Source organism: Physeter macrocephalus, chromosome 14 (genome assembly GCF_002837175.3).
Source record: "Physeter macrocephalus isolate SW-GA chromosome 14, ASM283717v5, whole genome shotgun sequence".
NCBI classification, from domain to species: Eukaryota; Metazoa; Chordata; class Mammalia; order Artiodactyla; family Physeteridae; genus Physeter; species Physeter macrocephalus.
The window spans coordinates 43,468,211-43,478,139 of record NC_041227.1 but is presented as its reverse complement, the minus strand read 5'-3'; the positions used below and the strand labels follow the sequence as shown (position 1 = coordinate 43,478,139).

General features: G+C 43.4%; 1 protein-coding gene across 2 annotated transcripts in view; it reads left to right on the top strand.

The window, feature by feature from the left end:
* The window catches only part of KIZ (kizuna centrosomal protein), a 126,648-nt gene that overhangs the window by 74,511 nt on the left and 42,208 nt on the right, over positions 1 to 9,929 (top strand). The window lies entirely within an intron of this gene.

Here is a 9,929-nt window from a genome sequence, read left to right as displayed (position 1 = left end):
AAATAAATAAATAAATAAATAAATAAATAAATTTTTAAAAAAATTTAGCCAAAAACTAATTTTATTTATTGTATGCTTAACTATTATTGGATAAAATAAAATATTTTAAAGTGCCGTTTGTGTTTCTAGCGATTGCTTGTCGTCCAGCAGGTTTGTCCACTTACCGGACTTCACAGAAAACAACAGGATGGTAGGGCCCAATGCCTTGGTGCCAGGCCACATATTCCCCGGGGGAGACTGGACATGGGCTGTCAGGCCATTGCCCTTCCAGCTGAAGTATTTTGGTAGGAATGCAAATAGAAGACATGAAACAAATTGGGGTCTTGAATTCTAAAATAGTATTTTCATAACACATAGTCTTTAATCTTTAGCTCAGTACACTGTGTGAATTATTTAAGAGTTATTTTCAGCAAAGGACTGATGGATATTTTGCAAACTAAAGTCTATCCCATGGGGAGATAACTGTTAGAAATCTCAATACAGACCAACTTATCAAGGTTCGGAGTTAATCTGGCATCGGCCGTAGCTCCATGGGGACAGTGCTTGCAGCCGTCTAATTGATCACTGTCTTGTTGATCACTCGTTGCCGAGCCCTGGAAGCCCCAGACTGGTGTGACACCAAGATGTAAAAACAGGCTGTGACAACAGGCGTGTTGTGAATTCCCTAATCTGTGTTTAAATCTTGGCCTGTCATTCAACACACAGTGTCTTTAAGTGTGTTTTCAGCATCCTGTGAAATCACAGGTCCAGTTGCTGTTCTCAACAGGCTTCTGGTCATGTTGAGAAGACTCGGCAGACAGGGCATAACTGGAAAGCAGTACAGAGTAGGATGCTGTCGGCGTTGTGCTAGAGGAATTCAGGGATGAGAAAGATCCCTGTGAAGGAGGCAGTCAGAGAAGCTCCCAGACAGATGTGGGGGGAGCTGGTCTAAGCAGGCCTGATGTTTGGACCAATCAGACTAGGAAAGAACGAAGGCGTTTGGCATGTGATGGAGCACTGGCCCCACCGTGGTGGTTTCAGGGGTTGGGGGGGTGGGCGCGGATGCTGGCATCAGGGAGCGTTGTCTGTAGGCGGTTTATAACAACAATCAAACCACTGATCAGCTTTCTCTTCTCATCTTTCCTGAGAATGGCAGAGATAAAATGCTCATCCCTGGAGGGAGCCTGCCCCACCCCTCCTTAGCACAGCAGCATTAACCAGTGTCTGCCGAGTTCCCTGCTGTACTTGGGTTTGGGAGGAGGTGCGGAAGCCACAGCCCTTGCTCGGGGTTTACCACCTGGTCGGGAAGTGTGTCTAGAGGCATCGTAAGCTGGAGACCCCAAGCCCGCAGAGGGACCCTGTTTGTCAAGCACAGTATTTAACTTTCTTTTGAATAGTTGCCCCATTTTAAAATTTGGGAGATGGCATATAAAAATAAAACAAGTAATTGTGAATTTCCAGCTTCTCGAAAACTGGAAAGATGTAGCCTCACTGAGACACACATTCCTCAGTGGGAGCCTAGGGTGACTGGCCCTTTGAGGTTGGCATGTGCCCCAGCTTTTAGCATCCTCATCCCACCAGCCATGGATGCTTGGGTCCTCCCCCACTGCACTCACACCTACGCGCTCCTCCCCGGCCACCCAGAGCACAGGGTCAGTCCCCTGGCCAGTCTGTCCCTCACCAACCCCATCCAGGCACAGCTGCCAGGAAACCAGCCATGGCTCCAAAATCCACAAGGTTTATCTCTGTTGCCTCGCCAGAGTTTTATACCAAATTTTGTTTCCCTTTACTATCCCGTCACCACTAACTGCAGCTGCCACCTGGCCAGACTCATCTCCTTGCTGGTCCCCACACCTCTCTCACCCTGGCATTTCCCGTCGCCTTTGCCTTGTGGCTCCTTGGCTTCAGCTATCATCTCTCCTCCATCTGCATCCTGCCCAGCAGAAGGTCCTCCTCCCACTTCCTGATTGTCTTCCCCTTGTGCGCTCCTTTACTGCTCTGAAATGGGCTTATCTTCCTCTTCTTAAGGGCAGGTCTTGATCTCCGGTGGCCTCAGCCTGCAGCGGCTTGAACAGGGTTTTGGTTCCCACCCAGAGATTGAGGTCGGGTCACAGCAGTGAGAGTGCTGAATCCTAGCCACTAGACCAGTGGTCAGTGACAAGGCCCTGGCCCTTCAGCTTTGCAGGAAAGAATTCCCACAAAGACAGAAGGTAGTGAAACAAGTAAAGTGTTTGTTAGGAGGAAAAAGGGTACAGTACGTGTGGACTCTCAGAGAGTCGTGCCCTTGTGGTAGTTTGAATCACTTATATGGGGCATTTCTTCCGGGTTTCTTTTGGCCAGTCATTTTGATTTGCCTGATTCTGAGTCCATGTTTGGTATATCTCAGGGTCCTGCCATGTGCATGTGCATCTCTCAGCCAAGATGGATGCCAGCGAAGAGGCCTATGGGTAGGTTGGCATCACTCCCGTTTTGACCTCCAAGGAGCTTTCTAGTTGGGCAGGTCTCTTTGACTTCGAGAATGAGAAATATGTGGTCTTTTATCTGGGCAAGGCCCAGTCTCTTATCTTGATTGTCCTGCTATTTTCATCTTGGAGTATCGGTTCACAGGGAACGAACTCCAGCTGTTTACCCTGGGGGGGTGCCCATCTATCTCCTGCCTCAGTCTCATTCTGTGAATTGGTTGGCGACAAGATAAAGCCTTCCAGGGAGAATCAGGACCCAGATTTTGCCTTAGGAAAAGCAGGTATCCATAGGTGCTGTAAGTCCCACTGGCCAGGAGTCCAGGAGGTGTGGGGCAGCAGAGCTCAGGAGTGACCCAACAGGGTCTGGCCCATAGGGACAAAGACTCCAGGCTTAGCGTTTAGACAGGAGCTCGGGACTTGGCAAGGAGCTGGAGTGCCGACCGGGTGGTCTGGAGTCGAGAACAGGGCTTGAATCTGGGGGCCTATTTCTGTTTCCTGCCCAGGGTGGAAACCTGCTCCAGAGTGGGGGTGAGGCCCGTACCTCCAGTGTACAGGAGGAGCAGGTCTTTTTCATCCTTGCATCATCGGGCGCATGGCCATTGAATAGACCTAGTAACTTAACCAACCTTTGCACTAATTACAAATTAGTAGTACTTTGCTAATGAACATTGGTTTATACGTTGCTTCATTTTCCTTTTGGGGTATGTATTGAATCTTCCCAACTACACATGTGATCAGTTCCTTTAAAGGAGAAAATACTGTTTTGTCTTTGATATCTTCTCCCATAGCTTTTTAGAATCATACAAACAGACATTTTTTTTAAAGGAAGTTACTAACCAATCTCTTTGGAGGCTGTTGTGACCCTATGACAGACCTAACCTAAAACAGCGGCCAAATTGTTAACACTCCACCAGTCCCCCCGTGGACTGCAAGTGGATGATGAGGGCTAAATCCCTCTTTCCACTCCTTCCTGTTCTTACTAAGAATAAAGAAAATGTTGCAGTGGGATCTGAATGGAGAAATAATAGTCATTTTTCTACATTCAGAAATAGAGGACGTAACCTGTACTTCAGCCAGCAGTTTTCAGTTTCTTAGCAGTGACAATTTAAGTAAATTTCATGTGAGTTGAGGAGCTCTAACTTTATTATGATTGACAATATAAAATTAGCCTTTTCTGCTGTTAAGATTATCTGGCATTCCTATCAGTCAGGTGGCATGTGGAATGAGATTGCACAGCTGTGGATTTGAACATCATTAAAGTCTTCAAAGGGTTAAAAGCTACTTCCTCTGATGGATTTAAAACTGCCACATACACACAAAACAAGTTTTTCAAACCACCCCGTTTTACATCTTTGTCGAGAGACAGTCTAGTTGTTGCGTTTTTATGTCTAGATTATATTACAGATATATTTCAATAAACCATGAGGAACCACCATAGATTCTAGAAGCTGGCCGTCTGTGCTTAAACATCTCCTGCAGCACCTGTTTTATTTTATAGGCTCTGTAATCACAGTGACATTCTGAGAAAAGACCTTGACGCCTGTGAAGCAGCTGTCCTTCACCAGATCCCCAGACTCTCTCCTGGGGGTGGCAGCGACGAAAAGCAAGTCAGGTATGACTGTCGTCAAGTTGCTGCTGTGGTGGGTCGGCCCTTGTTCCCAGATAAGGGTCTCGAAACACTGGTCCACATGATCAGCACTGTGCTGGGCACTTGTAGCATCAATTTAACTGTGGCTTCACCATCTACTTCTTTGTGAATGTATGTGTTTTTCATTGTTAATTGGATATATCTACTCAACCCCTGCCCATAGCAACATTTTTAGGCTTACTTGGGGGGAGGGAAGATGGGTAGGCTTTGTCTGGCATGTTAGCGTACCTTGGTGAACGCCCAGGTTATCCAGCAAAGCCACCATCTAGAGGGATGTCCTTAGCAGGTCCAAACCCCAGATAGGTTCCTAAATTTCCAAGGTCATGTTAGCGATACAGACCCCTAAGTATGTTCCTGCACCAACAGGATCGAGAAGCCCTGGGAGCTTGTTAGAAATGCGCGTTCTCGGGTCCCACCCCAGATCCACTGAATCAGGAGTCTGGAGGTGGGGCCCAGCCATGCAGGGTTGAATGAATGTTTAACTCTGCTTCCTCAAGTTCGAGAGCAGCGCTCGGAGGACGTGCCTTAAATGGCTAGAAAGCTGGGGTGAGCGAGTGGGGGTTAATCATTTGCAGGGTGATTGACACATACGAACCATGATTCTTGTACGTCCTTCCTAAATCAGATAGAAATCGATCCTCCCACCCACCTTCTCGGAGCTCTAGGTGTCTTCTCACGCACGGCATCAGAAGCTTCGTGGCATCTGGGCTTCTTAATTGAATTCGCAAAATTACAGATGTGTAGTATGTGTAATGGTTTGTCCAGTGCTGGCCCCTGGTAGGTGCTTGATTCATGGTACGTGAATGTTACCAGTGTACTAACCCCGATTTTTATTCTGGGGACTGACTACGTTTCCTCTTTATGAGGTAGGTCCCCACCGTTTTGCAGCAGAGGACAAATGACAGCTCAGGTGTGATCAGCCATCTGAAAGGGCCTTGACTGGCCAGGAGAGCCAGAGGGGCTTCGGGTCTGGTTGTCTAACATCCGGCCTCATCTTCTCTCCCTTCCACATGCCACACAGGCACTTTTATATAATGATATAAACAGGAAGGATAACATGATTTTCGGAGTAGAATTCAGCATAAATCCAGTGTGTATTGGGTCCCATCAGGGTGTGAGGAGAAGTCAGGGTAATGGCCTCTAAAAGGACCTTGTCACAAGAAAACTTGGCTAATCTCAGGGCTCCATTCCACAGACCACAAGGTGAGGTTCACAAGTCCTGAATGTGTTTACATTCCCTTCTGCATCATGCTGTGATCTCCAGACTACAGAGAATGCTAGACATGACCTTCCTGGGTCAGTAGCTTTTCAACTTAACAGCAGTAAAGGGCAGTACATGAAAATCCTCTTCCATGTTTTTTATCATGTGAAGTGACAAAAGGCAGTCTTAAAATACCCTTTACAGGGGTGTGGAAGAAGCTGGCTGGGGAGGAGTCTGTGGTCATTTGGTGATTGTGTACTGTAAGGCTCTTCAGCTGGACCCTGGCTTCTTTCTCACTGCCTTGTGTGTCTGTTGACGTACTATTTGGCATAAACCACAGTTGTGGTAAATCGCATAAAAAGCATATATGCATTTATAATTCTCTTTGCAAACTGCATTGTTAGACTAAATGATTCATCGTGTGACTCCTTTAACCTGGGCTGCCAAACTGTGACTGTGGGTGATAAGATATGATATCTCCATCAACTACACCAATGTTTGTTACAGTTTCTCAACATGCATAAATAGAGCATTGGTTTCCATTATGAAAAGTTGCATTTTTACGTGAGTGTTGATCTACAGTTATGTATAAATCAGCCTTCCAGAAGAAATGATCCTTCTTTATGACCAATACAAATTTTAAAATTAATATCTGGAGCCTTCGGAACTGTTTCTTTGCCAGCCACAATCATTGTTTAAAGCCAGATAAAGAAGTCAGGAATGGTTCCATTATAATGTCACTGTTGTATTCTTTTACAATTAGAATTACCCCATGTCGTGACTGAGGATGCTGTTCAGTGCACACTGATTGTCACTGGTTCCCTCTCTAGCCTCAGAAAAAGGCCCAGGTGTCTACCTGACCTTTGAGAGACAAGCAGTCAGGTCTTAGCTGCCAGTCCTTTCTCACAGGCTTTTTTTCTTTATTTTTTTTTATGCTCCTTATATTTTATTTTATTATTTTTTAATTGGGGTATAATTGTTTTACAGTGTTGTATTAGTTTCTACTGCACAGCAAAGTGAAGTAGCATTCCCTGTGCCATACAGCAGGCCCTCATTAGCTATCCATTCCATACACATTAGTGTATGTATGTTAATCCCAACCTCCCAATTCATCCCACCTCCACTTCCCCCCTTGGTGTCCATACGTTTGTTCTCTATGTCTGTGTTTCTATTTCTGCCTTGCACACTGGTTCATCTGTACCATTTTCTAGATTCCACATATATGCGTTAATATGTGATATTTGTTTTTCTCCTTCTGACTTACTGTACTCTGTATGACAGGCTCTAGGTCCATCCACATCTCTACAAATGACCCCATTTCATTCCTTTTTATGGCTGAGTAATATTCCATTGTATATATGTACCACATCTTCTTTATCCATCAAAATGGATTAAAGACCTAAATGTAAGATGGGGCACTGTAAAACTCTTAGAGGAAAACATAGGGAGAACACTCTTTGACATAAATCACAGCAAGATCTTTTTTGATCCACCTTCTAGACTACTGGAAATAAAAACAAAAATAAACAAATGGGACCTAATGAAACTTCAAACCTTTTGCACAGCAAAGGAAACCATAAACAAGACGAAAGGCAACCCTCAGAATGGTGGGAGGAGATATTTGCAAATGAATCAATGGACAAAGGATTAATCTCCAAAATATACAAACAGCTTATGCAGCTCAATGTCAAAAAAACAAACAACCCAGCCAGAAAATGGGCAGAAGACCTAAACAGACGTTTCTCCAAAGAAGACATACAGATGGTCAAGAGGCATATGAAAAGATGCTCAACATCTTTATTAATTATTAGAGAAATGCAAATCAAAACTACAGTGAGGTATCACCTCACACCGGTCAGAATGGCCATCATCAAAAAATCTACAAACAACAAATGCTGGAGAGGGTGTGGAGAAAAGGGAACCCTCTTGTATTGTTGGTGGGAATGTAAATTGGTACAGCCACTATGGAGAAGAGTATGGAGGTTCCTTAAAAAACTAAAAATAGAAATACTGTATGACCCAGCAGTCCCACTCCTGGGCATATACCCTGAGAAAACCATAATTCAAAAAGACACATGCACCCCAGTATTCATGGCGGCGCTATTTACAATAGTCCCACAGGCTTTAATCCCGGTGTCACGCTCCCCCTGCCCTCTGTGCGCTCCCACCTCCTGTGCCCCTTAGCACCCAGGAGCTGTTGCTAGGTATTCCCCGAAGTGAAGTATTCCCTTCTGCCTTGTGATATCCCTTGGACTGAAACAGTCAGCTGGTCATTCCAGAAACACAGACTTGGAGAGAATGATACTTTTGTTCCTTAATTGTTATTGACATTGATGTCACAGAATTCTAAGCTGGGCAGAATGGGAAGGCTCTAACAGCTTATGGACTCCTGCAGGCCTGTGAATAGAGCCATGTTTGGTGTGGTCGTGGCCCTGCTTGAGCCTCTGACCAAACCTCGGCGGGCAACATCTGTCTCTTTGCTTTAATCCCATCTGGAAAATGGGACACCTGCCCCATAGCATACTCTGAAAGATAGTGTGAAGATTTCTGAATTCCCTGTCATAAGATGAAGTATCTTAAAAAAGAACAAAACCATTCCTATCATCATTATTATTAATTTTAATTTTTGTTACATCAAGGATTAAATGTTGAAAGTCCTTCATATGAAAGGTTTACTATTATTAGGTGGAGGACCAAGTCATTATTTTAGACAATTATCAGTTTTTAAAATATGATTCATGTCACTTGGGGCAGTTGATTTTAAAGATTTGTTCATTATTGCCTCCTGGAGAATATGTTTTAACACAGAAGTGATTACTTAATCACTTTATCTTATATGAAAACCGTAATGAGACCACCCATGAGCTTATGTTTGTCCAGGTGCAATTAATTGTCTCTGTCAGTGGCTACTTTCAGATGGAGTCACCCAATTGTACTCTCAAGCTAATGCTGAACAATTGAGTCAGCTTTATAGTGTTTGGAGTATAGTATGTAGAAATCGCTTTATTTTATTCTGCTTATGTTCAGAATAAAATTCAAGGTACTTATTACTTTGTCTGCATTTAAAACTTTTGTCAAATTACCAATCTGTTGTAAATCATTTGTAGTTAGGAAATGCTGGTACATTTGCTTAAATTGCAGTTTTCTCATTGGAAACCATTCCAAGTATATGAAATTAATTATAGACTATTTAGAGTCTATTGCTTTACTTATCTTTAATTAGAGGAGTATATAATTTAGCTGACATCACACTTTGTTTTTTCTGTGTGACATTGTTTCCAAAGTGAAGTGGACAAAAGAGGAAAAAACTCCTTTAAGTCCTTTGTACCACTGTGTAGATGTTCTGATTCTGTATGTTTGTGTAGAACCAGGGGCAGGACTCCACACAAGGCCAGCCATGGCCCAAGCCCTCCTTGTTGCCAAGTGTTGGTTTAGCTGTTCAGAAGTCAGGTTCTAGTGCTCGACCTCCTCCAGAAGCTTATTTGCGTTTTGACCCCCTAGGTTTCGTCCTTTTGTGAAGCAGGTATAATAATTATAGGAAACCTTAGCTACTTCTTTCACTCCAGGACCCAAAGGATGGTTACAGTTGGCAGAGGTGTTAGTAACCCGAGTCTTGCCTTGGCTTTGCTTCTGCAGAAATCATGTGTATCAGTCACCAGAGAGACTGGTCTCTGATAATTCAATCCATCCCAACTAACTTAACTAGTTTAACTCATCCTCATTAAACTTGTTTTCAAATTTAATTCATCCTAACTAAACATTCTTTCAGGCCAAAAACACAATTGATTCGCTCATTATGAGAAATTTACCTGCTGACTGGACTAGGGTTTGCCGATGGCCTGTGAGTGCATTTTCCTAGGAGGAAATAAATCTATTGCAAACCCAAGTAGAGATGCAAAGTTGCCTCATTCACATAGAACAGAACAGAACAGAGGAACTGGGGGCTTTATGACGTCGGTGGGATCTAGACATCACCAGGAGAGGCAGGTTGCTGAAGGGGCTTTCTACCAAACCAGCCTGGAACCTTGGAATCATTTGGGGAAGTGTTTAAATAAGTTCCAGGATTCCAGTGATGCAGCCCACTTTATTCAAGTCTTGGGAAAAATTAGGGTTAGGTCAGGCAAAGGTTATAACAATTAAGATTTATTTTAAAAGGTTCTGGATTGTACCTAGACTAACTTTTTTCACATTTTATTATGAAAATTTCCAAACATACAGAAAAGTAAAAAGAACTGTACACCCACATACCCACCACCCAGATTTTACCATTGACATTTTATTACACTCCCAAATCTGTCTCTCTCCATTTCCCATCCATCCATCCATCAGTTCCAATCTGTTATTTGTATGCATTTCCAAGTAAGTTGCAGATATTAGTACACTATTTTTTAGCTTGTACTTTGAAATTTTTAAACATCCACAAAAGCAGATATGAGTATAATGAAATCCCATGTACCCTCATCCAGATCCACAGTTGTCAACATTTTGCCAGTCTTATTTTATCTCCTTCCCTCACCCACACTTTTTTCTTGAGTAGTTTAAAACAGACAACATTTTTCTCTCACAAATACTTATATCTCTAACGTACAAGGATTAAATACCTTACCATTTAAGAAAATTCTTTATTACCTAGTCCTTG